This window comes from Pongo pygmaeus, chromosome X (assembly GCF_028885625.2).
Source record: "Pongo pygmaeus isolate AG05252 chromosome X, NHGRI_mPonPyg2-v2.0_pri, whole genome shotgun sequence".
NCBI lineage: Eukaryota > Metazoa > Chordata > Mammalia > Primates > Hominidae > Pongo > Pongo pygmaeus.
Genome location: NC_072396.2, coordinates 158561301 through 158582572, shown reverse-complemented (window position 1 = coordinate 158582572; position 21272 = coordinate 158561301). Strand labels below are relative to the sequence as shown.

The window sequence follows — 21272 nt, the reverse complement described above, 5'->3', positions numbered from 1 at the left end:
ACAGGTGTGAGCCACCACATCTGGTCAACCAAAATACTGTGTTTCAAGACACTTGAAATACTTCTATATATGATTATGCCGCCAACTTTTATATGGTTTGGTTCATCTGTTTCTGTTTGTTTGATTCTTAGGGATGGCAGTGATCTTTCTTTTTGATTTTTTATATTATGGAAAACATTTTTCATCAAACAATATATGTGTATTCATATCCCCACATTTTTATACAAAAGATGGCATATTGTCGTGTGCCTCACTGTTGGGTGTATCTTGGTATGCTGGGGCGCCCCGGGCAGCATGCTGACTCTAGCTGCATAGTATTCCAACACGCAGGTCAGCCCCAGCTTGTTCAAACAGGCCCAGCTGATGGATAGTGGCGTTGTTTCCAGTACTTTGCTATTACAAATAATCACCTATTCTTGTTAGGTCTGTAGGACTCCTTCCCTCCCTCCCTCTCCCCCATTTGTTTGCATATATATATACACATATGTATATGCATATATACACACATATATACATATATACATATGTATATATGTGTGTGTGTGTGTATGGAGATATATATATATATTTGGTCATCTGTGTAGCTGAATCTTATCCTAACTGATAGAAGAGAGAACCGTGCAGATGGTGGTAGGGGAGGTGGTTCCTTTTAGACTTCTCATTCTGCAAGTGTTGGGCCTTGTCTTCTGTCCCCACAACCCATGAGGCCATGAAAACTGAAGCCCAAAGTCACCAGGGTCTGCAAATGCCCGAGGGTGACAGTTAGCCTCACTGTTCTGGTTACCTCTCGGAGTTCCTGCTTTGACTTAATTTTCAGACTCTGGGAATTCCTTACTTCTTTGCCATATCATTGGTGCATTTAGAAAAATGATTTTAAGGCCAGGCACGGTGGCTAATGCCTATAATCCCAGCACTTTGGGAGGCCGAGGCAGGAGGATTACTTGAGCCCAGGAGTTCGAAACCAGCCTAGGCAACAGAGTGAGACCCCCGTCTCTATAAAAAATTAGCCAGGCATGGTGGCACCTGTAGTCTCAGCTACTAGGAAGGTGGGACCATAAAAGGTGTTGTCATCATCATCAGGATGAACTGCAAATGTCGACCACTACCTCTTCATCACCAGGCCTCAAGGAGAATTGCTCATTTCCAAGCCTGGCATGAGGGGGAGGGGAAAATACCTCCTCTTGAGTATTTGTACTCACAAGCCAGCACCACATGGCTTTGCAGCTGGGATTTACAACACCCAGATAGGCCATAAACTCCTCAAACTGCGAATTTAGTTTAAAATACTTCTGGGCCAGGTGTGGTGGCTCATACCTGTAATCCCTCCGCTTTGGGAGGCCAAGATGGGAGGATCACCAGAGCTCAGGAGTTCGAGACTAGCCTGGACAATATAGAGAGACCCCTATCTCTACAAAAAAAAAAAAAAAAAAAGCTGGGTGTGGTGGCATCTGTGGTCCCAGCTACTCAGGAGGCTGAGGCAGGAGGATCGCTTGAGCTCAGGAGTTGGAGGCTGCAATGAGCCATGATTGCGCCATTGCACTCCAGCCTGGGTGACAGAGTGAGACCCTGTCTCAAAAAAAAAAAAAAAAAAAAAAGGTTCTGGGTTAGAGTGCCCCGGAAAACTGTCAGAAGGCAATGCAAATCCTCTCTGGAGGGACCCACCTTCAACCAGGTCTCAAGGCATTCCCACTGTGAAGACCTGAGAAGGAAAAATATCCAGTCAAAAAATCCAAACACACGAGTAAAACAGGAAACCGCTCCATGGGTGAGTGTCAGCAGAGCACAGCTCCCACAGCCAGTGCTGGGATTATCAGCTACAGAGCGTAACGTCAGTGTGTTTAATACATTGAGAGAAATCAAAGAGGGGGTTGAAAATATCAAAAAGGCAGCATTCTATGAAACAACTAAGGATATATGAAAATGAACCAAATTATACTTTTAAAAGTGGAAAATAAGGTAATTGAATTTAAGAATTCAGTGAAGGACTTCCGCTTGTGATCATGATAAATTAGGGAATTCGTGCCTCCCTCCTACTGAGGGCAATTAGAAAAGCTGGAAAAATATAAAAGTCATCTGCTTGAAGGCATCATAGAGCAAAAAGAGGATGAAGAATTTCCAGGGCAGGATGCTAGGGAGGCGAGGCCAGTGTTTGCAGCTGCTCACGCCCTGAGGGTGATTGGAGATTGAGAACAAGGGGAGTACAAACTGTCCAGGGCTTTTGACAGCTCCTGGGGCTATCAGGACAGGCACGGGAACCAGGACCCTGCTCATGGAGCACCCTGGTGCATCTCTCTCATTTCGGTGGGGACCCTGTAGGGCTGTTCTCTAGGAGTAAAGGTGATCCAGCAATGGAAAGTCTCCTAGTACTTTAGCTAGCTTTTTAGCCTCTCAATACCTGAAACTGGATTAGGGGAACTAATCTTAGATTGCTGGCATCCTCAGAAGCTGGGACAGCCAAGTGGCATCTTCTCTGGAGGAAGGTGACATCGCCCTCGTCCTTAAGTTATCACTATAAAAATGTTTGCAATGGAAATATTCAGCAAACAATAAAAATAACTAGGCATATGAAGAGTGAAGGCAATATGAATGAAAGCAGCAGAAATAGACCCCATAGTGGAATTATCAAATACAAACTTTAGGATAACCTACGGGAATCAAGACTGCATGGTATTGACATAAGAAAAGGCTCACAGATCCATGGAATAGAATTGAGAAGCCAGAAATAAACCCACACATCAATGGTCAATTGAGTTTTGCCAAGTGCACCAAGACCATTCAATGGGAGAAAGAATCATCTCTTTAACAAACGGTGCTGGGGCAACTAAACATCCACATGCCAAAGAATGAAGCTGAACTCCAACCTCACACCATACAGAAACACTCACCCTAAATGGATTAAAGACTCACATGCAAGCCCCAAAACTATGAAACTCTTAGAAGAAAACGTAGGTGTAAGTCTTCATGACCTTAGATCAGGCAATAGTTTCTTAAACGTGATACCCAAAGCCCAAGTGACAAAAGATAAAATAGATAAATTGGACTTCATCAAAATTGAACAGTTCTGTGCTGCAAATGTTACAATCAAGAAAGTGAAAAGACAACTCACAGAATGAAATAGAAGATTTGCAAATTATATATCAGATAAGGGACTTGCATCTAGAATATATCAAGAACGTCACAAAACCCCACAATAAAAAGACAAATGACCCAATTTTTAAAGTGAGTGGAGGATTTGAATAGATATTTCTCCAAATAAGATGTACGAGAGGTGAATGAGCACATGAAAAGATGCTCAACATCACCAGTCATCAGAGAAATGCAAATCAAAGCCACGTGAGATACCACTTCACACTAAGATGGCTCTATTCAAAAGGACGGACACCAACAAGTGTTTCCCAGGCACGGTGGCTCATACCTGCAATCCTAGACTTTGGGAGGCCAAGGTGGGCAGATCCCTGAGCCCAGGAGCTCAAGACCAGCCTGGGCAAATGGTGAAACCCCATTTCTACAAAAAATACAAGAAAATTTAGCCAGGTGTGGTGGTGCATGCCTGTGGTCCCAGCTACTGTGGAGGCTGAGGTGGGAGGATCACGAGCCCAGGAGGTGGAGGCTGCAGTGAGCCATGATTGTGCCACTGCACTCCAGCCTGGGTAACACAGTGAGACACCATCTCTACAAAAAGTTAAAAAAATTTAGCCAGGCATGTAGTTGTGGACCTGTGGTCCCAGCTACTGGGGAGGCTGAGGTGGGAGGGTTGCTTGAGCCTGGGAGGTTGACACTGCAGTGAGCTATGATCATGCCACTGCACTGCAGCCTGGGTGACAGAGCAAGACTCTGTCTCAAAAAAAATATATACTATAATCTACAGACCTTAGAGTTTATTAATTGTGCCAATAATATCTTTTCCATAATGTTCTTTCCAGAAAAGGAGCACCTCTGATCACACGTTCTATGCAGTTGACCTAGCCCTTTAGTCTCCTTAAGTCTGGACCAGCTCTTTGTTCTTCGTGGTTTTTGACAGTTTTCAGGAGCATATGGGCCAGTGATTCTGCAGCATTTCTGTGTGTTGAGGCTTGGCTGATGTTTCCTCATGATTCCATCCAGGTTTTGCACTTTCCATGGGAGTAGCTCAGAAGTGCTGCTTCCCTCTCCGTGTATGGCATCAGGAGGCCACGACACCAGTCCCCTTGTCCCATTGCTGATGATGATCACTTTGATCATGTGGTTAAGGCGGCATCTTCCAGGTGTCTCTACTGTCCAGTTCCCATGAGTTTTTTCATCCATTGATTATTTTTTGCTTGAAACTCATTACTACAATAGTTGCCAAATGGCGATTTCCTATTTCCATCATTCGTTCTTCATTTATTATTTGACTTTCTTCTGTGAGAAAGAGCTTCTCTTCTCCCCCTTTACAATCGTGTGTTGCTTAATGATGGGGCTATGTTCTGAGAAGAGTGTTGTTAGGCAATTACACCATTGTGCGAACATCCTAGAGCGCCACATACACAAACCTAGATGGTGTAGCTTACTGCACTCCCAGGCTATATGGTATGGCCTATTGCTCCTGGGCTACAAACCTGTACACCATGATAATGTAGGCAGCTGTTAACACAGTGGCAAGTATTTGTGTATCTAAACCTAGAAAAGGTCCAGTCAAAATGCAGTATTATAGGCTGGGCACGGTGGCTCACACCTGTAATCTCAGCACTTTGGGAGGCTGAGGTGGGAGGATCACTTGATCCTAGAAATTCAAGAACAGCCTGACCAACATAGTGAGACCCCATCTCTACAAAAAAGTTTAAAAATAGCCAGGTGTGGTGGCAGGTGCCAGCTACTAGGGACGCTGACATGGGAGGATTGGTTGAGCCTGGGAGGTCTAGGCTGCAGTGAGCTGAGGTCACGCCACTGCACTCCAGTCTGGGCAATAGAGTAAGACCCCATCTCAAAAAGAAAAAAAAAATTGCAGTATTATAATCTTGTGGGACCACTGTCATATGTGCAGTTTGTTTTTGACCAAAGTGTCATTATTCAGTGTACAACTATACTTATTTCTTTTTATCACTGTGGACTCGGGGGTTTCTTACTTTCTGGAAGAACAGGGTGTTCTAGGCTCATCTTGACTTTCCCTGGTCTCCTTTTCTGGAATCAGCCATTTCTCCTAGGATCCCTGATTCATTTTGAGTGGATAATGACACTTAGAAGCTTACTGGGAGATTACACACACATAGAGAATGCATACATATATGTGTATATATGTATATACAGTCCCACATCTATCTATTTGTCTATCTCTCTTTCTCTCTGTCTCTCTCTCTCTCTCTCTTTCTCTCTCTATCCATCTATCTATCTACCATGAGTTCATACTGACCCATCCAATTTCAACCCAACAGCACCAGGTCCCTTCTAGTCTTCCTCCTACTTGCTGGTTGGTAACTTCTTTCCCTCTTGCTGAGAAAGTTGACTCCCATTACCCACAATATATTTATGTATTTGCTCAGTCCTAGAATACTTGGCAAGTAGTTTCAGAATCATCAACTCATGTCTCTGGAAAGAAGAAAACTACTCTGTAGATTTCCAGGTTTGTCTAGAGTTATTTTTGTTTTTCACTCGAGGACATATAGTCCCATACCACGTTCAGGTTGCTTGCCGAGTTTTTTTCTCTTTCAGGGTGGTCGTGTTATTGTTCGATATATAGTTTGCTTCACTTGTTTCCGTTTGTATTTCCTGTGAGGATCTATTTCCCCATCCTTGTGACTTGATCTGTTTTAGGTACTTTGAAGTTCAAATGCTCTCTGTCTTCTGATTATCACGAGGACATGGGTTTTGGGTGATTTTATTTGTGCTTGCTTTTTAAAAGTGATTTTGGTTTGGAAGCTCTGTTGAGAGTTCCAGCTTTACGGGGCTGCCATTACCTTGCATATCCAGGATTTTCTGAAAAATCAATGTTTTGAGCATGCCAGTTCTTTCCAATTTAAGTTTTAGATTGAACGTAATTGTAATCTAAATGCCATTTGTAAATGGAGCTTGACAAGGTGGTTCTTAAATCTATAAGGAAGAACAAATGGCATAGCTAAGACACTCATAGAGAAGGAGGAGGTGGGTGGAGTTGCCTCAGCAGATTCTAAGAATTATTATAAAGGTGCCATATTTAAGATAGCGCGGGCTGGGCACAGTGGCTCATGCCTGGAATCCCAGCACTTTGCGAGGCTGAGGCAGGAGGATCACTTGAGCCCAGGAGTTTGAGACCAGCCTGGGCAACACATGGTGAGACCCTGTCTCTACAAAACGTACAAAAAATTGGCCAGGCATGGTGGCGGGCACCTGTAGTCCCAGCTACTCGGGGGGCTAAGGTGGGAGGACCACCTGAGCCTGGGAGGTCGAGGCTGTGCCACTGCACTCTAGCTTGGGTGACAGAGTGACACCCTGTCTCAAAACAAACAAACAACAACAACAAAAACCTTCATGTATGACAAAGCTGGCATTGCTGGCCAGTGGGGGCAGGAGATGTTCAATAAATAATGCTGAACAATTGGTTATCCATATGGAAAATAAGGCCTGACGACATCAAGTGTTGACAAGGCTGTGAAACCGCTAGAAAGCTTGTATACTACAGGGGGGCATATGGATTGGTACAACCACTTGAGAAAACAATTTTTCATTGCCCAGCAAAGTTGCAAGTGTACATTTCTGGTGGCCCAGGGATTTTCCCCTGGATATGCCCACTAGTGAAACTTGTGCTGGGCATCAGGACTCTGGTAACAGCCCAAAAAGTGGAAACAATTCCCCCTTCCACCAAGCAGATGATGCAGAGATCAGTTGTAGTTTAATCCCACAACAGAACAGAATGCTTGTGGGAAGAATGGATTACAGCTCTTAGTCTCGGGAATACCACATTCAGTGGAAAGGCAGGTTATAGAATAATACAGACAGTATGATTCCATTTATATAAAATTCAAAACAGGCAAAACTAAAAAATATATTGTTTGGGGATGCAAACATGGTGAAACTATAAAGAAATACACAGGAGTGGTATATGCAAAATTCCAGAAGGAGGTCACCTCTGAAGTGGGGGTGGGGGACATGGGGCAATGAGAAGGGTCACCCAAGGTCCTTTAACGGGAACGTTATCTTTCTTCTAAGCTGGTGGTGAGTACACAGAGGTTCGTTGTATTGTTCTTTACACTTACACACATTTTGTAAATGTCCTTTTGTGTCTACTCAGTATCTACTAGGCCATTTTAAAAGGTGAGAGTTCTGCTGAATTCCATATGGAGAGGCACTGTGATCCTTTTGTGGCTGAGAAACCTCAAAAGTCTTCATTAGGCCCTGGTGACCCCTCCAGATAACAGATGAGGGGAGAAATTGGGTCCCAGGACTGGCTCTGACCCCTGCCATCTCTGGGCACAACAGCTGGTACCCACTGGTAGGGCTGTGCCTGCGGCTAAAATGTCAAAGTACTTCTGCACCCGTTGGTAAATTGCAGCTGCCCCTGAACCAGTCTCTCCTTTGGGACCCCCCCCCCACCCCCTGCTCCTTCTGATCCAGAACTAGAGGCTCATTCTGGGCATAGCAGTGGCCCTTGGAGAACCTGCACCAGCCCCTCAGCAGCCTCTGTACCTGGGCTACCCTGGTGTTAAGTGCTGGGGACATTCACACTGCGCCCTTGGGGTCCCAGCACCCACACTTTGGGAGGAGAGAAGACTTCAGGTGACGTCCACCCACCGGCTCCATGTGCAGCCCTGTCCACCCACAGCCAGTTTGCCTCATGGCTAGGTCACCTCCAAGCCTGAATTTGGAATTCAAATGAAGGAGTTTATTTTTACCTTTTATTCAACAGCGGCTGTAGCTTAATCAGTTCTCTAATGATCAATTGTTCTGATTTTAAGAAATCAAGCACTTTGAGACCAATTCACTGAAGGCCCTTCTGTCTCTGCGAATGGATTGCTTGTCAGTCGGGTTAGGGGCTGCTTCCTCTCCTGGGGGCTCTTTTTCTTCTCCTTTCTTCTAAAGTAGATGGTCTGGTTGCCAGAGCCTTTCGCACAGGGTTGCCCATTTGCCCTTGGGCTGGCGTTGCCCCCTCTGGCTCCAGGCGATTGCTCCCTGTGCCCGCAGCTGTCGTGCCCGGCTCTGTGAGGGGAAGAGGGAAGCGAGGCAGTGTGGCCCCACACTTAGCTGCACTGTGTGTTTCACTATGTCTAATGCACAAAGAAAAACTGCATCAGGACACACAAAATCAGTCCAAAACATCTTTTTTTTTTTTTCCTTAGACGAAGTCTCACTCTGTCCCAGGCTGGAGTGCAATGGTGTGATCTCAGCTCACTGCAACCTCTGCCTCCCGGGTTCAAGCAATTCTCCTGCCTCAGCCTCCTAGAGTAGCTGGGATTACAGGCGTGTGCAACCACGCCCGGCTAATTTTTTGTATTTTTAGTAGAGACGGGGTTTCACCATGTTGGCCAGGCTGCTTTCAAACTCCTGACCTCGTGATCCCCCCGCCTTGGCCTCCCAAAGTGCTGGGATTGCAGGCATGAGCCACTGCGCCCGGCCAGTCCAAAATATCTTAATAAAGTATGCTTATTTCTAGGAAAAAACGATCTTAGGAAAAGGTCTTTATCCTAAAGGACAGGAATTCTCTTGGTTTCCTCAGCTCAGGGGAGAGGCCTGAGTAGAGAAAACAGAAAGGACAAGGGCAAGATGTCCCAAAGGGGTAAGTGCCCTCCTGGCTGGTCTTGGCCTCTGGCCCCGGCAAGAGTCACACTTCCCTCAGGAGACCAGCCTTACTCACTCCCACAGAAGCCCGGGCGGAAGCAGGCTGCCCTTAGGGGAATGCTGTGTTTTTAATCCATAAAATGCCAAAAAGTTGGGAGAAAATAAGGCCCTGCCAGAGCTGTGGACACAGCCCGCAGTCCCTGGAGGCTGTGGGGAGAGCTGGGTACGTCCCCCTGGGGATGGGGGGCATGCCGTATTCCTGAGGAGGCACCTGCCTGTCTGCCCGCTGAGGTTTCTGAAGGCAGGACATTTGCTGAGCCTGGCAGGACTGAAGGCACTCTTACCCCAGCTGCCTTCTGCCCCGGGGGCACAAGGTGTGGGGGCCAGAGGTCTGAGGGGGTCCGATAGACACTGGTGGGGCCCAGAGAGGACAGCGCTTCTCAATCCCAGAGGGCCTTTAGCCTTAGCAAGGAAGGGGCTGAGCCTGCCCTCAGAAAAGGGCGACCCCATTGGCAGGCATCAAAAAGCCCAGGCAAAGATGGGGCCCCTCTCACCCCCTCACCTTGGCACAAGTTCTGCCTGCCCCGGCCCGGGGGGGTGGGGGGTGGGAAGGGAGGGAAGGGAGGTCAGGCCACCTCCTCTCCATTCCAGTCCATTCCAGCCCCAAGGATGGGGAGGGGAGGCCCATGGGATGTGAGTCTGGGCTGAATTTTAATAACTGAAAAGGACCAGAAAAGTTAATGATCGGGGTGGGGGAGGTGTCAGAACACTGACTGGCGTAAACAAGCCCTGTCATGAGTTCCACCAACAGGAATGGTCTGGAATGGCCGGCACAGCCCCAGGAAGTGCTGGAGGGGCTGCAGGCCCAGGGGTGATCACCCCGCTAGGCTGTGTTGCCCAAGCTGGGGCCAGGCCTTCAGGGCGACTCCTCACCCTGTCCCCTCCAGATGGGGCAGAGCAGGGAGCAGCCGAGCAAGGACATGCGTTTGAGGACAAGTGGGCAGTACAGACATTTCCCACTCACTGAGGCTAGGAGGCTGGGCTGGGAGTGCCCCGGGGTGAACAGAAAGCACTGGGCTGTGAGGGAGTCCTTGAGCAGACTGGGTCCAACAGGAAGGCTGCAACGGTGGAACCCCGAGCTCAGCCCTGCTAGTGATTTTCTAGGCTCTGTTGTGCTGTGCCAGCTCCGGACCTGCCAGGAAGCCACCCTTTGCTCTTTCTCTGGCCAGAAGAGAAGAAGGCTCTCCAGTCCCGATGGCCTAGGTCCAGCGCCCAGGCCAAGGGCGCCCCTACAGACAGGTGGGGACGCTAGCATTTGTCCATCTGGCCCGCGTAGCCGCCCTCCGGTGTCTTTAGATCCGTGGCCTCTTCTCCGTGGTGGGCGGGTCTCCAGGGAAGTCTGTCCCCTTCCTCGCGTGGCGGCCTGCTGCACACCAGCGGCAGCAGCATCCCGTCGCGGCAAATGGCTGCCGCGTAACAGGCTGCCTGGTGGCTGAGCGGAAACCATGGCAACGGGAAGCAGGGAGGATATTCCCGTCACCCTCTGGAAAGGGCAGCCTATTTCTGGGACCCGAGCCCAGTTCTTCACTAGTTGTGTATTTTGCTGTGAATTTCGATGCCGGAGACACGGCGTGGAGGGTGCGGGGCTGAGGCAGGGAGGGGGAGTGACCGCCCCCCGCCGCAACCCCGGGCCCGGAGGAGACCCAGCTCCCAGCTCAGCCCCGCCGGATCAGACCCCTCTCCAGCCACACCAGGGGAGGGCGGGCGCTTTAGGGGGCACTGGGCCGGGGCCTGCTTCCCAGTCCTCAACAGAGGGGACCTTTTGGAGCGCCTGGGCCGGGGACTGCCTGGGGCTCCCAGCAGCAGGGGGATGGGGTGGGGGTGGCGAGCCTAGTTAGCCGGACTCAGTGTCAAGCGAGCCCCCGCCGTGCGTGCACACGCGCTCGCGCACCTCCCCGCACGCGCACGGTGGAGCGGGGTGGCTTTTGGTTTAGACGGCTCTGCCCCCTAGCGGCAGCTGCGGTCAGCATGCGGTGCTCCTTCCAGGGAGGGCTTCGGAGAGGAAGGAGAAGGGGTCCAGGGAGGGAATCGCAGGCTGGGCTTGGGGCGGAAGATCCCAGGAGGGGCTCGCGGCGGCCCGCTGCCCCGGCAGCTCCTTTTCACCCGCCACCCACGTCCTGGGTGACCTCAGTCCCTCTTATGCCTGTCCAGACCTTTCCCTTAGAGGACAACCCCCAGGAAGACATAGGCCCCTCAAACTCCACGTGTCACAATGGAGCGCATCTGCTTCCCACCGTTCCTCATCTCGGAGACTGGCACCTTCACCCACCTGGTTGGCCCAAACTTGGGAGAGCTCCTTGATATCTCCTCTTCCTCCTCCCCAACATCCACCTCCTCACTGATCCTGGGGATTCTCCATCCAAAATAGCTTTGAAATAATTCACTTCTGGTAGGCAGAATTTCGGCCCCCATGACCTTCATCCCCGTGTCACGCCCGTGAGTATCTTACATTACATGGCCAAAGGGACTTTGCCGATGTGATTTGGGCTACTCATCAGTTGACCTTAACACAGGGAGATGAGCTCATACAAGCAGAGCTTCACTGGCCAAGGCCAGAAGCCGAAGTCAGAAAGATGCAGAGATGATGGGAAGAGCTCTTGGCATCATTGATGGCGGGAAGGTGAAACTAGGGCCTATAGCTCCAAGGAACTGGATTCTGCCAACACCTGAATGAGCCCAGTCCATCTGACACCTTTTTTTGTTGGTTTGTCTTTATTTTGAGTTGTGATAGATTCACAGGAAGTTCTAAAGACAGTGCAGGGAGGTCCCATGTACCCTTCACCCAGTTTCCCCATTTAAAGTATACATGCCAGGCATGGTGCCTCATGCCTGTAATCCCAGCACTTTGAGAGGCCATGATGGGTGGATCACTTGAGTCCAGGAGTTCGAGACCTGGCAAACTCGGCCTTTACAAAAAAAATTTTAAAGTGTACAATGCAATACTTTAAAAAATATTCATAGAGTTATGTCACCATCACCACGATCTCATTCCAGAACGTTTTCATCACCCCCACCAGGAACCCTGTATCAACTAAGCACTAACTCCTCATTCTCCTCTCCCCCTAAGTCCTGGAAACCATTCATCTTCCTTTCTATGGATTTGCCTGTTCCAATCTGCCATAGAAATGGACTCATATAATTTTGTGGCCTTTTGTGTCTGGCTTCTTTGGCTTGGCATAATGTTTCCAAGGTTCACCAACATTGCAGCATGGACCAGTGTTTCATTGCTTTTGGGGGCTGAATAATGTTCCATTGCCTGGATATGCCACATTTTGTTTATTCATCTATTGATGGACATTTGAGTTGTTTCTGCTTTTTGGCTATTATGAATAAATCTGCTGTGAACATTCGTGCACATGATCTGATGTGGGCATATGCTTTCAGTTCTCTTGGCTGTATAGCTAGGAGTGAAATTGCTAGGTCACATGGTTACTCTATGTTTAACCTTTGGAGGAACTGCCAGACTATTTTCCCAAATGGCTATAACCATTGAACATCTTACTAGCAATGTATGAGGGTTCTGATTTCTCCACATCCTCTCCAAACAGACACTTGTTATTTTCCATTTTAATTTTATTATAGTCATCCTAACAGGTGTGAATTTTATCTCATTCAAGTTTTTTTTTTTTTTCTTTTTTGAGACAGAGTCTCACTCTGTCGCCCAGGCTGGAGTGCAGTGGCACGATCTCAGCTCACTGCAACCTCTGCCTCCCGGGTTCAAGTGATTCTCCTGCTTCAGCGTCCTGAATAGCTAGGATTACAGGCACCCACCACCACGTCCGGATAATTTTTGTATTTTTAGGAGACACGGGGTTTCACCATGTTGGCCAGGCTGGTGTCAAACTCCTGACCTAAGGTGATCCACCTGCCTCAGCCTCCCAAAGTGCTAGGATTACAGGCGTGAGCCACTGTGCCCAGCCTCATTCTAGTTTTGATTTGCATTTTCTAGTGATCTGCATCACTAATGACTAGTGATGTTGACCATTTTTTCATGTGCTCACGGCACATTGTATATAGTCTTTTGAGAAATGTCCATTTAGATTCTTTACCCAATTTTTTTTTTCTTTTCAAGCAAATGAATACTTTGATTAACATGGTAAGTTTAAAAAAAAACATGGTAGGGTTTTGACCTCAAATATTTATCAGGTCTGCTACTTAAATGAACTTATAGCTGGACAATGTATGAACCTTGAAGATGCCTCTTCCACTCCAGTTCAGGGTCCAATGTACAGTTCCACTCTCTCATCCCCCAGCCCCTCAAGGGTCTTTGCAAATCTCTTTCATTTTATGCCGAGTGCCCGAAATGCATCAGGGTATTACATCAACTTGTACAGAATATCAAGATCTCATCCTCTATTTCAGTTTCCATGTCAGATAAAGCTGAATTAGGTTGTCCAAACAAACTCACTAGACAGGTTATATCAGATAGTGTACCACATAAAATTTAAATTTTGAACAAAATATGTCTCTCCTCCTTTGGTCTCACACAGAAATTAAAGTCCTCAAATACAGATAATACTCTCCATTCTCCAGCTCTTCTCCAGATTCCTGGGTCCCAGCCAGGTCGGCCCATCCACATTCCCAGCTGAAGTCTGGTCCTTTCTTCAGTAGTTGCTGTATGGAGTCATCTTCTAGAATCATTGCGGCTCCTTCAGACCCTCCAGAGCTGGAGAACTCCAACAATGAGGCTCATGTGTCACACACAGATCCAAAGTTCCAGGGAGCTATCAGATCACACAAGAAAGAGCAAAGCACCTCAAACGTTTAGAAATAACAACCAAAGCCCAGGAACAAATGTGACTGCTGCAAGAGCGTGGTCTAGGCCCTCATTCCTGTATGAGAGAGCATTTTCCAAATAAACTTACTTCCCCAGACAAAAACACTAACAATCAAAACTCATATTGAGTTCATCAACCACAGACCATAGCAGAGAACTGAGTGTGAGTGAGGACAGGGCGTGGACAGAGTAAAATAGAGAAAACCAAAGGCTCTCTGGTTTCAGCTTCTCCTGGGTGTCAGCCAATCTCCACCAGCTGACCAGAATCCATTGGCTGTAAACCACCGACCGTGCTCTCGACTCGTTCGTCTCTATCCTCTGGGCCAGCTCCACCAGCATCTCTTCCATCTTCACCATTTCCTTAGCCTTCTCCTCGGCCTTCTGGCACCTCTTAGTCACCCTGCCCTCCACTGCGTCGCCCGGGTTGTGGAGGTGGTTGAGGATGCTCCTCTGAAGCCTCCACCTGGGTTTTGATCTGGAAGAGCATATTGTCCATCTCCCACAGTGTGCTCCGCTTCCACAGGTACGCCCGCCAGTGCTTGTAAGCGACGCGATGTCCTCTCGCATCTCATGGATGATCGGGAGCAGAAACTGCTCAAAATCTTCCTCCAGCTCCAGCACCTCCACTTCCTCCGGTTCTGACAGCTCGACGACATCCAGGGGCCGCATCTCTTCCTGCTGCCTCGGAACTGCAGTAGCAACATGAGCAGAGCAGCGGTGAACAAAATCCCCTTACCGGTGAACAAAATCCCTTTACCTAATTTTAATCGGGCTATTTCTTTTTGTTATTGAGTCGCATTGGTTCTTTATATGATCTAGATACAAGTCAATTATCAGCTACTATGTAATTTGCAAATAGGTACTGTTATTTCGTGGGTTGCCTTTTCACTTTCTTGATGGTGCCCTTTGAAGCACAACAGTTTTTCATTTTCCAATTTATTTTTTTCTTTGCTTGTTTGATACTTTGGACATCCTTTCTAAGAAACCATTGCCTAAGCCAAGGTCATCAAGATTTACTCCTGTGTTTTCTTCCAAGAGTTTTATAGTTTTAGCTCTTACATTTAGATCTATGATCCATTCTGAGTTAATTTTTGTATATGGTCTGAGCTAGGGGTCCAAGTTCATTCTTTTGCATGTGGATATCTAATTGTCCCAACACCGTTTGTTAAACAGACTATTCTTTCTGCCATTGAATGGTCTTGGCACTCTTGGCAAAAATCAATTGATCATAGATGTAAGGGTTTATTTCTGAATTCTTAATTCTGTTCAATTGATCTAGAAGTATCTTTGTGCTAGTACCACACAGACTTGAGTCCTGTAGCTTTGTGGTAAGCTTTGAAATTAGGAAATGTGAGTCTTGGAAAATTAGGAAAAATAACTTTGTTCTTTTTCAAGATTGTTTTGGCTATTCTGAGTTTCTTGCATTTTCATACACATTTTAGGATCAGCTTGTCAATTTCTGCACAAAAGCCAGCTAGGATTTTCTTTCTTTCTTTCTCTTTCTTTCTTTCTTTCCTTTTCTTTCTTTCTTAATTTAAGCCAGCTGGGATTTTAATAAGGATTCCATTGAACTTGTAGATCAATTTAGAGAGTATTGTCATCTTGGTCGTTGGCAAAGCCCGAGTCCTGTCCTCTCACTCTCCCCCCTGGGACAGCATGAGCTTCACCACTGGCTTCACCTTTTCCATCAACTACCAGTCCCTAGGCTCTGTCCAGGCGCCCAGCTATGGCGCCTGGCTGATCAGCAGTGAGGCTAGCGTCTATGCAGGTGCTGGGGGTTCTGGTTCCTGGATCTCCGTGTCCTGCTCCACCAGCTTCCAGGGTGGCATGGGGTCTGGGGCCTAGCCACGGGGGTGGCCGGGGGTCTGGCAGGAATGGGAGGCATCCAGAACAAGAAGGAGACCATACAAAGCCTGAACGACTGCCTGGCCTCCTACCTGGGCAGAGTGAGGAGCCTGGAGACTGAGAACCAGAAGCTGGAGAGCAAAATCCGGGAGCACCTGGAGAAGAAGGGACCCCAGGTCAGAGACTGGAGCCATTACTTCAAGACCATCGATGATCTGAGGGCTCAGATCTCTGCAAATACTGTGGACAATGCCTGCATTGTTCTGCAGATCGACAGTGCCCGTCTTGCTGCTGATGACTTTAGAGTCAAGTATGAGACAGAGCTGGCCATATGCCAGTCTGTGGAGAACGACATCCATGGGCTTTGCAAGGTCATTGATGACACCAATGTCACTTGGCTGCAGCTGGAGACAGAGATCGAGGCCCTCAAGGAGGAGCTGCTCTTCATGAAGAAGAACCATGAACAGGAAGTAAAAGGCCTACAAGCCCAGATTGCCAGCTCTGAGTTGACCGTGGAGGTAGAGGCCCCAAATCTCAGGACCTCGCCAAAATCCGGGCCCAATATGACGAGCTGGCTTGGAAGAAATGAGAGGAGCTGGACAAGTACTGGTCTCAGCAGATTGAGGACAGCACCAGAGGGGTCACCATGCAGTGAGAGAGCGAGACTCCATCTCAAAAACAAACAAACAAACAAACAAACAAACCCTCTGAACTCAGTGAATGGAACCTTATTTGGAAAAAGCATCTGTGCAGATGTAATTAAGTTAAGGATCTCGAGATGAGATCATCTTGGATTAGGGCCCTAAATCCAATGACAGGTGTCCTTATAAGAAGGAAAGAAGTCACAAACACAGAGGAGAAGGCCACGTGGATTCACAGAGAATAGAGTGGTGCCGCCACAAGCCAGGGGACACCCAGATCCCCCGGGAACTGGAAGAGGCAAGAAGGAGCCTCCCCCAGAGCCTGCAGAGGAGGGAATAGGGTCCTGCAGACACCTGGATCTTAGGCTTCTGGCCTCCAGAGCTGCAAGAGAGCGCATTTCTGTTGTGTTGCTTTGTTATGGCAGCCACAGGAAAGGGTGGGGGGACCATGAACGGAAACAAATACATCTTCACTTTGATACTTTTGTACAAATATGCCATAGGAAAATAACACATTTAGGGCCCCGTTAATGCATGACAATTGAGTAACTCACGCTATAGACAGGCCTCCTTCTTCTCTCCCTGATACCTTGACCTCTACCCTCCCTCCCTTCCTCAGCCACTTGCTCCTGATCCCCAGATCCTGTCAGCATGTTGTCATGGATAGAGTGGACCTGTGTGACATGCGAGGGACGGCGAGATCAAGGTCCCTGGAGACAGACTGTGGCATGGAGCCGGAGAGATGAAGTGTCTTAGCGGGAAGGATGGTAAAAGCATAATGTTGCTCTTTGGGGCAAGTGGAAACTTCTAGAGTTCTCTGTGTATGAGAATGGAACTGCAAATCATTTGCCAGTGGCTTTCCTGCTTTGCTCCAGCGAGACGGTCACAGTGGGACCAGTGGCTGTGAGTGGAGTCCCCATGGGGTTGCGGGACAGGAGCTTCCACAAGGTGCCTCCTGCTGCAGGAGCCTTCACCCACCCGAGACGGGGAGCCAGCTGCTCATCACAGGAGGGGCTCAGGGGCTGCCTAGGAGACGGATTTCGGGCCAAGGTTTTTCCATCAGCTCCCACTCTGGCTGCTGTGCACCCCCACAGTGAGGATCCCCCATCTCCAACCATCACAGAGGTGAGCTCGCTGACTTCGTTGCAGGACTTTGAGGGTACACCCCACTCTGATCCCCTCCCGCACCGCCTCCTTGCTATCAGGAGTCATCCCTGGGCTATCAGAGGCCCAGGACAGCCCGGCCGCCCTTGCTGTGGCTGTCCTGCTGACGCCCTGGGTTTCTCAGCTCCTTGCATTCACTTGGCCCTTCAGAGAGCTTCCTGGCTCTGTAACGTTGCTTCTTCCAGCTGCTCTGCCCTCCGACTTTCTTTGCTGGCCAGTCTCCCAGCTCTTCCTTGTGAAACCCCTTCTCCCCATAAGAAGATTTTGTCCTCAGTGGCACGATTGCATGTGGTAGTTTTAAAAAATAATGGATTTACTCAGATATAATTCACATACCATAAAATGCACCCATTTAAAGCGTACAATTCAATGGCCTTTAATGTATTCACAGAGTTGTGCCACCATCGCCACTATCTAATTCCAGAACATCCTTGTCACCCCTGTCTCCATCAGCAGTCACTCCCTGTGCTCCCTCCCTGGCCCTGGCACCCACTCATCTGGTTTCAGTCTCCCACACATCTATTGCTGGGGTGGATTTTCCAGCCCTCATGCCCAACCGGCACCACTTCTCCTTAGGTCCAACTTGGTCACACCCAAGATCCCGTGCGTGCTCAGAGCTTGCTCAATTACTCTACTGAGCTCCTGGTTACTTGAATCTCTGAAAAAGAAAATAATACCAGGCAGTAGATTCACCAAAAAGTTACAATCTGACCAGGTTTTGTGGCTCACACCTGTGGAATTCCAGCACTTTGGGAGGCTGAGGTGGCCAAATCACCTGAGGTCAGGAGTTCGAGACCAGCCTGGCCAACATGGTGAAACCCCGTTTCTACTAAAAATACAAAAAATTAGCCGGGTGTGGTGGTGCACGCCTGGCCTGTAATGCCAGCTACTCAGGAGGTTGAGGCGGGAGCATCACTTAAACCCGGGAGGTGGAGGTTACAGTGAGCCAAGATCATGCTACTGCACTCCAGCCTGGGCGGCAGAGTGAGAATCTGTCTCAATAAATAAATAAATAATCAAATAGAAAGATGAAGGGTGGTTAGGCAGTGGGGAGCGGGGAGGGAGAACAGAGATGGAGGCTGTGGATCTTGCCGATGGTGAGAGGGAGCTGGCTTGAAAGGTACAGTGGAGAGGTGACTGTGGCAGGAGGTTCCCAGGCAGTGAGGAGTTTCTAAGGACAAGTGGCAGGCCTGGACTTTGATGAGGCTGCCGGGATGAAGACCAGGGCAGGGTGGGTGCTTTGGAAATTGTCCATGCTTTTTGAAGACCACCCAGGCTTTCACGTGGCCCTGCCTGTGCACAGCCTCTCTTCTGGACCCCAAATGCCTCTTCCCTCTTTCTCTGCCTCATCCTTTGAGCTTCAGCCCGAGTCCTATTCCTTGAAATGAGTCACTCACTCTTTTCCATAATAGTGCTATTGTGAGGGGTAGGCTGTGATTTAATCAATGTATGGGCACATGGTGAGGATTAGCTAAGGAAGCATTGGCAAATATTACAGAATCGCGCTTCTGATGGTGACTGTCAACCTCAGGGCCGAGCCTGGGGGTGAGAACCAGGCTTCAGCCCTCAAGGAACTCACCATCTGAGCCAGGGGCGATGAGACGAGGGAATGCCACCTTTGGGACAATGGGGACAGGCTTGCCAGTGGGAGAGGAGGTGCTGCCTAAAGGTTTGCTGGCTCCAATTGGTGGCTAGTGAATTATTCATTCATCAACCACTGCGCCGAGGAGACCCAGGACTTTAAAATTCACGTGTTCATTGAGTCATTCTCTCGGCTCACATTCCCAGGAACCTTTTACTTGCTGAGCCCGGACTCTTCTCAGCACATGAGGCCCAGAGGAGAAGGAGTTCGAGCTGTGCCTAGAGGATGGGCGGGCCACCAGGGGCCAGAGGGAAGCACTGTATGATTTGGGGTGTTCACACATGTGCACGTGTGCATGTGTGTATGTGGGGGGGATGTGTGATGCGTGTGTGTGCGTGTGCATGGGGGTGTGTGTGTACCGTGCACAGATGTGGTGGTGGGGGAAGCTGAGAGGCAGCAGCCTGATCCCCCAAGGCCCATAGCTGCTTTAGGGAACACGGGCTTGAGCCTTCCAGATCTAGCTGTGGCTGGTCCAGCCCGGGGCACTCTGGAGGAACACAGGACCTGGCCTCCACCAACGGGGCTGAGGGGAGGTGGGCCCTCTGGGCATTGCCCAGGTTTCAGCCTTGGGCTAGGGAAGAGGGTGGGGCTGCTCACAGCTTGGGGACAGACACAGTGCTCAAGGCATGGCAGGTGTCAGCAGCACAGGGAGCTGGGGACCCTGAGTCAGTCCACACACGCACACATATGCACACACACGTGCACACCCACGCACAGACAAGAGCAAGCTGGGTGATGGAAGTGGAGTGGTAATTCCTTCACCAGGCAGAATATGTGCAGAGACGTTCAGCCGGGAGACCATAACCTTTGGGGGACCTGCCGAAGGTCTCTGCCATGAGGCAAAGTGGTGAGATCCGAGGCCGGTCAGTTGATAGGGTGACTCCGCAAGGACCAGCATGTGAGGTCAAGGCCTCACATTTTCTCCTGAAGGTGAAGGGACTCCGGAGGGTGTTAGGCAGGGCAGGACCTGTTCAGCCTTGCCTTTTAGAAAGCTCACTCTGGCGGCTGGTATTGTGGGCTGAATGCCAGCCCCCAAAAGGTGTGTCTGTGTCCTAATCCCTGTGACTGTGACCTTATTTAGCAGAAGGGCCTTTGCAAGATGTAATGAAAATAAGGATGTCAAGATGAGCTCCTCCTGGATTATCTAGGTAGACCCTAATCCAGTGACAGGTGTGCTTATAAGAGACAGAAGAGAAGACAGGGAGAAGGCCATGTGGAGACGGAGGCACAGATTGGAGTGATGGGCCCACAAGCCCAGGAAGCACTCAGGCTGCAGAAGCTGGAAGAGCAAGGAAGAACCGATCCTCTGCCAGAGCCTTTGAGGGAGCAAAGCCCTAGTGTCACCTCCATTTCAGGTGTCTGGCCTCCAGAATTGAGAGAGGATATACTTCTGCTGTTTTTAGCAACCCAGTTTGTGGTCATTTGTTACAGTAGCCCCAGGAAACTAACCCAGCTGGGATGGAGAGAGGACTTGGGGAGCCTGGTGGAGGCAGGAAGTGCTGAGGAAGGAGAATGAGGCCGGACTGGGTGTGTGGGGTGGGGGTAAGAGGTGGAGACTTCCACATCATCAGGAGATCAAGGCGCCTGGGCAGAAGGGTTTAGGGAGCAGTAGCTTTTTCCTCTCCATATTGCCAGCTGTCTGAAATTGTAGCAATGATCTGAATGTATCAGAATGACTCAAGTAACTGTCACTAGCATGGGAGTCCCTTTGAGGTTCTATGTCCCTAAAGCCTGATGCACCATTTCCTGCTTGTGGAAGACACGAATGAAAAATGAGATGGTAAATACACGAGTTCGATATTCAGCATTCATTCAACAAACATTAGGCTCCTACTGTGCGTCGCGCTGGAAAGACAAGCAGAAGCTAGATTCCCAATCGATCCCGGGAGGCTGGACGATCTAGACACAAACACCGCTCATGCGTCTATTCGAAAAGGCCCTCTTGGAATTTTGTGCACAGCATTTCCTTGGGGTGTCGATGGATCGGGGTCTGCAAACACTAGCACCTTTTCCGGTGGCCGTTGTCTTCTCAGACCTCAGACACCGGCGCCTCCCCGTGAACTCCCGCAGGCGACCCTAGCCCAGGGCTTGGCGGGCGCTGCCGGCTGTACCTGGCCTAAGCCACGCTGGGCCGCCAGCCCGGGGCGACACCTTCTTTGGACGGCGGGGATTTGCGGCTCGGGTGACCGGAGGTGCCCTCCCGCGGGTCTGGGAGCAGCTCCGCGGGCTCTCGCTCCGCGGGGAGGAGCCTGCGTCTCCCAGGGGCGGGGCTCGAGGCGTCTAGGGGACGGTGGACACACGCCAGCCAGCCGGTGGTGTCGGCCTCTGCGCCTGCGCCTGCGCCTGCGCGCGCGGCCAGGCAGCCTCTGTGGCGCAGGCGCGCGCTCACCCTTGGGTGAGGGCCCTGCGGGGCGGGGCGGAGGGGCGGAGGAGAGGC

The 21272-nt window shown here is 49.5% G+C and overlaps 2 pseudogenes; one reads left to right on the top strand and one right to left on the bottom strand.

Moving 5' to 3' along the window:
* Positions 1–10014: 10014 nt before the first annotated feature.
* Positions 10015–14284, bottom strand: LOC129024238 (MORF4 family-associated protein 1-like; annotated as a pseudogene).
* On the top strand, positions 14246–20955 carry LOC129024237 (keratin, type I cytoskeletal 18-like; annotated as a pseudogene).
* Positions 20956–21272: the final 317 nt, after the last annotated feature.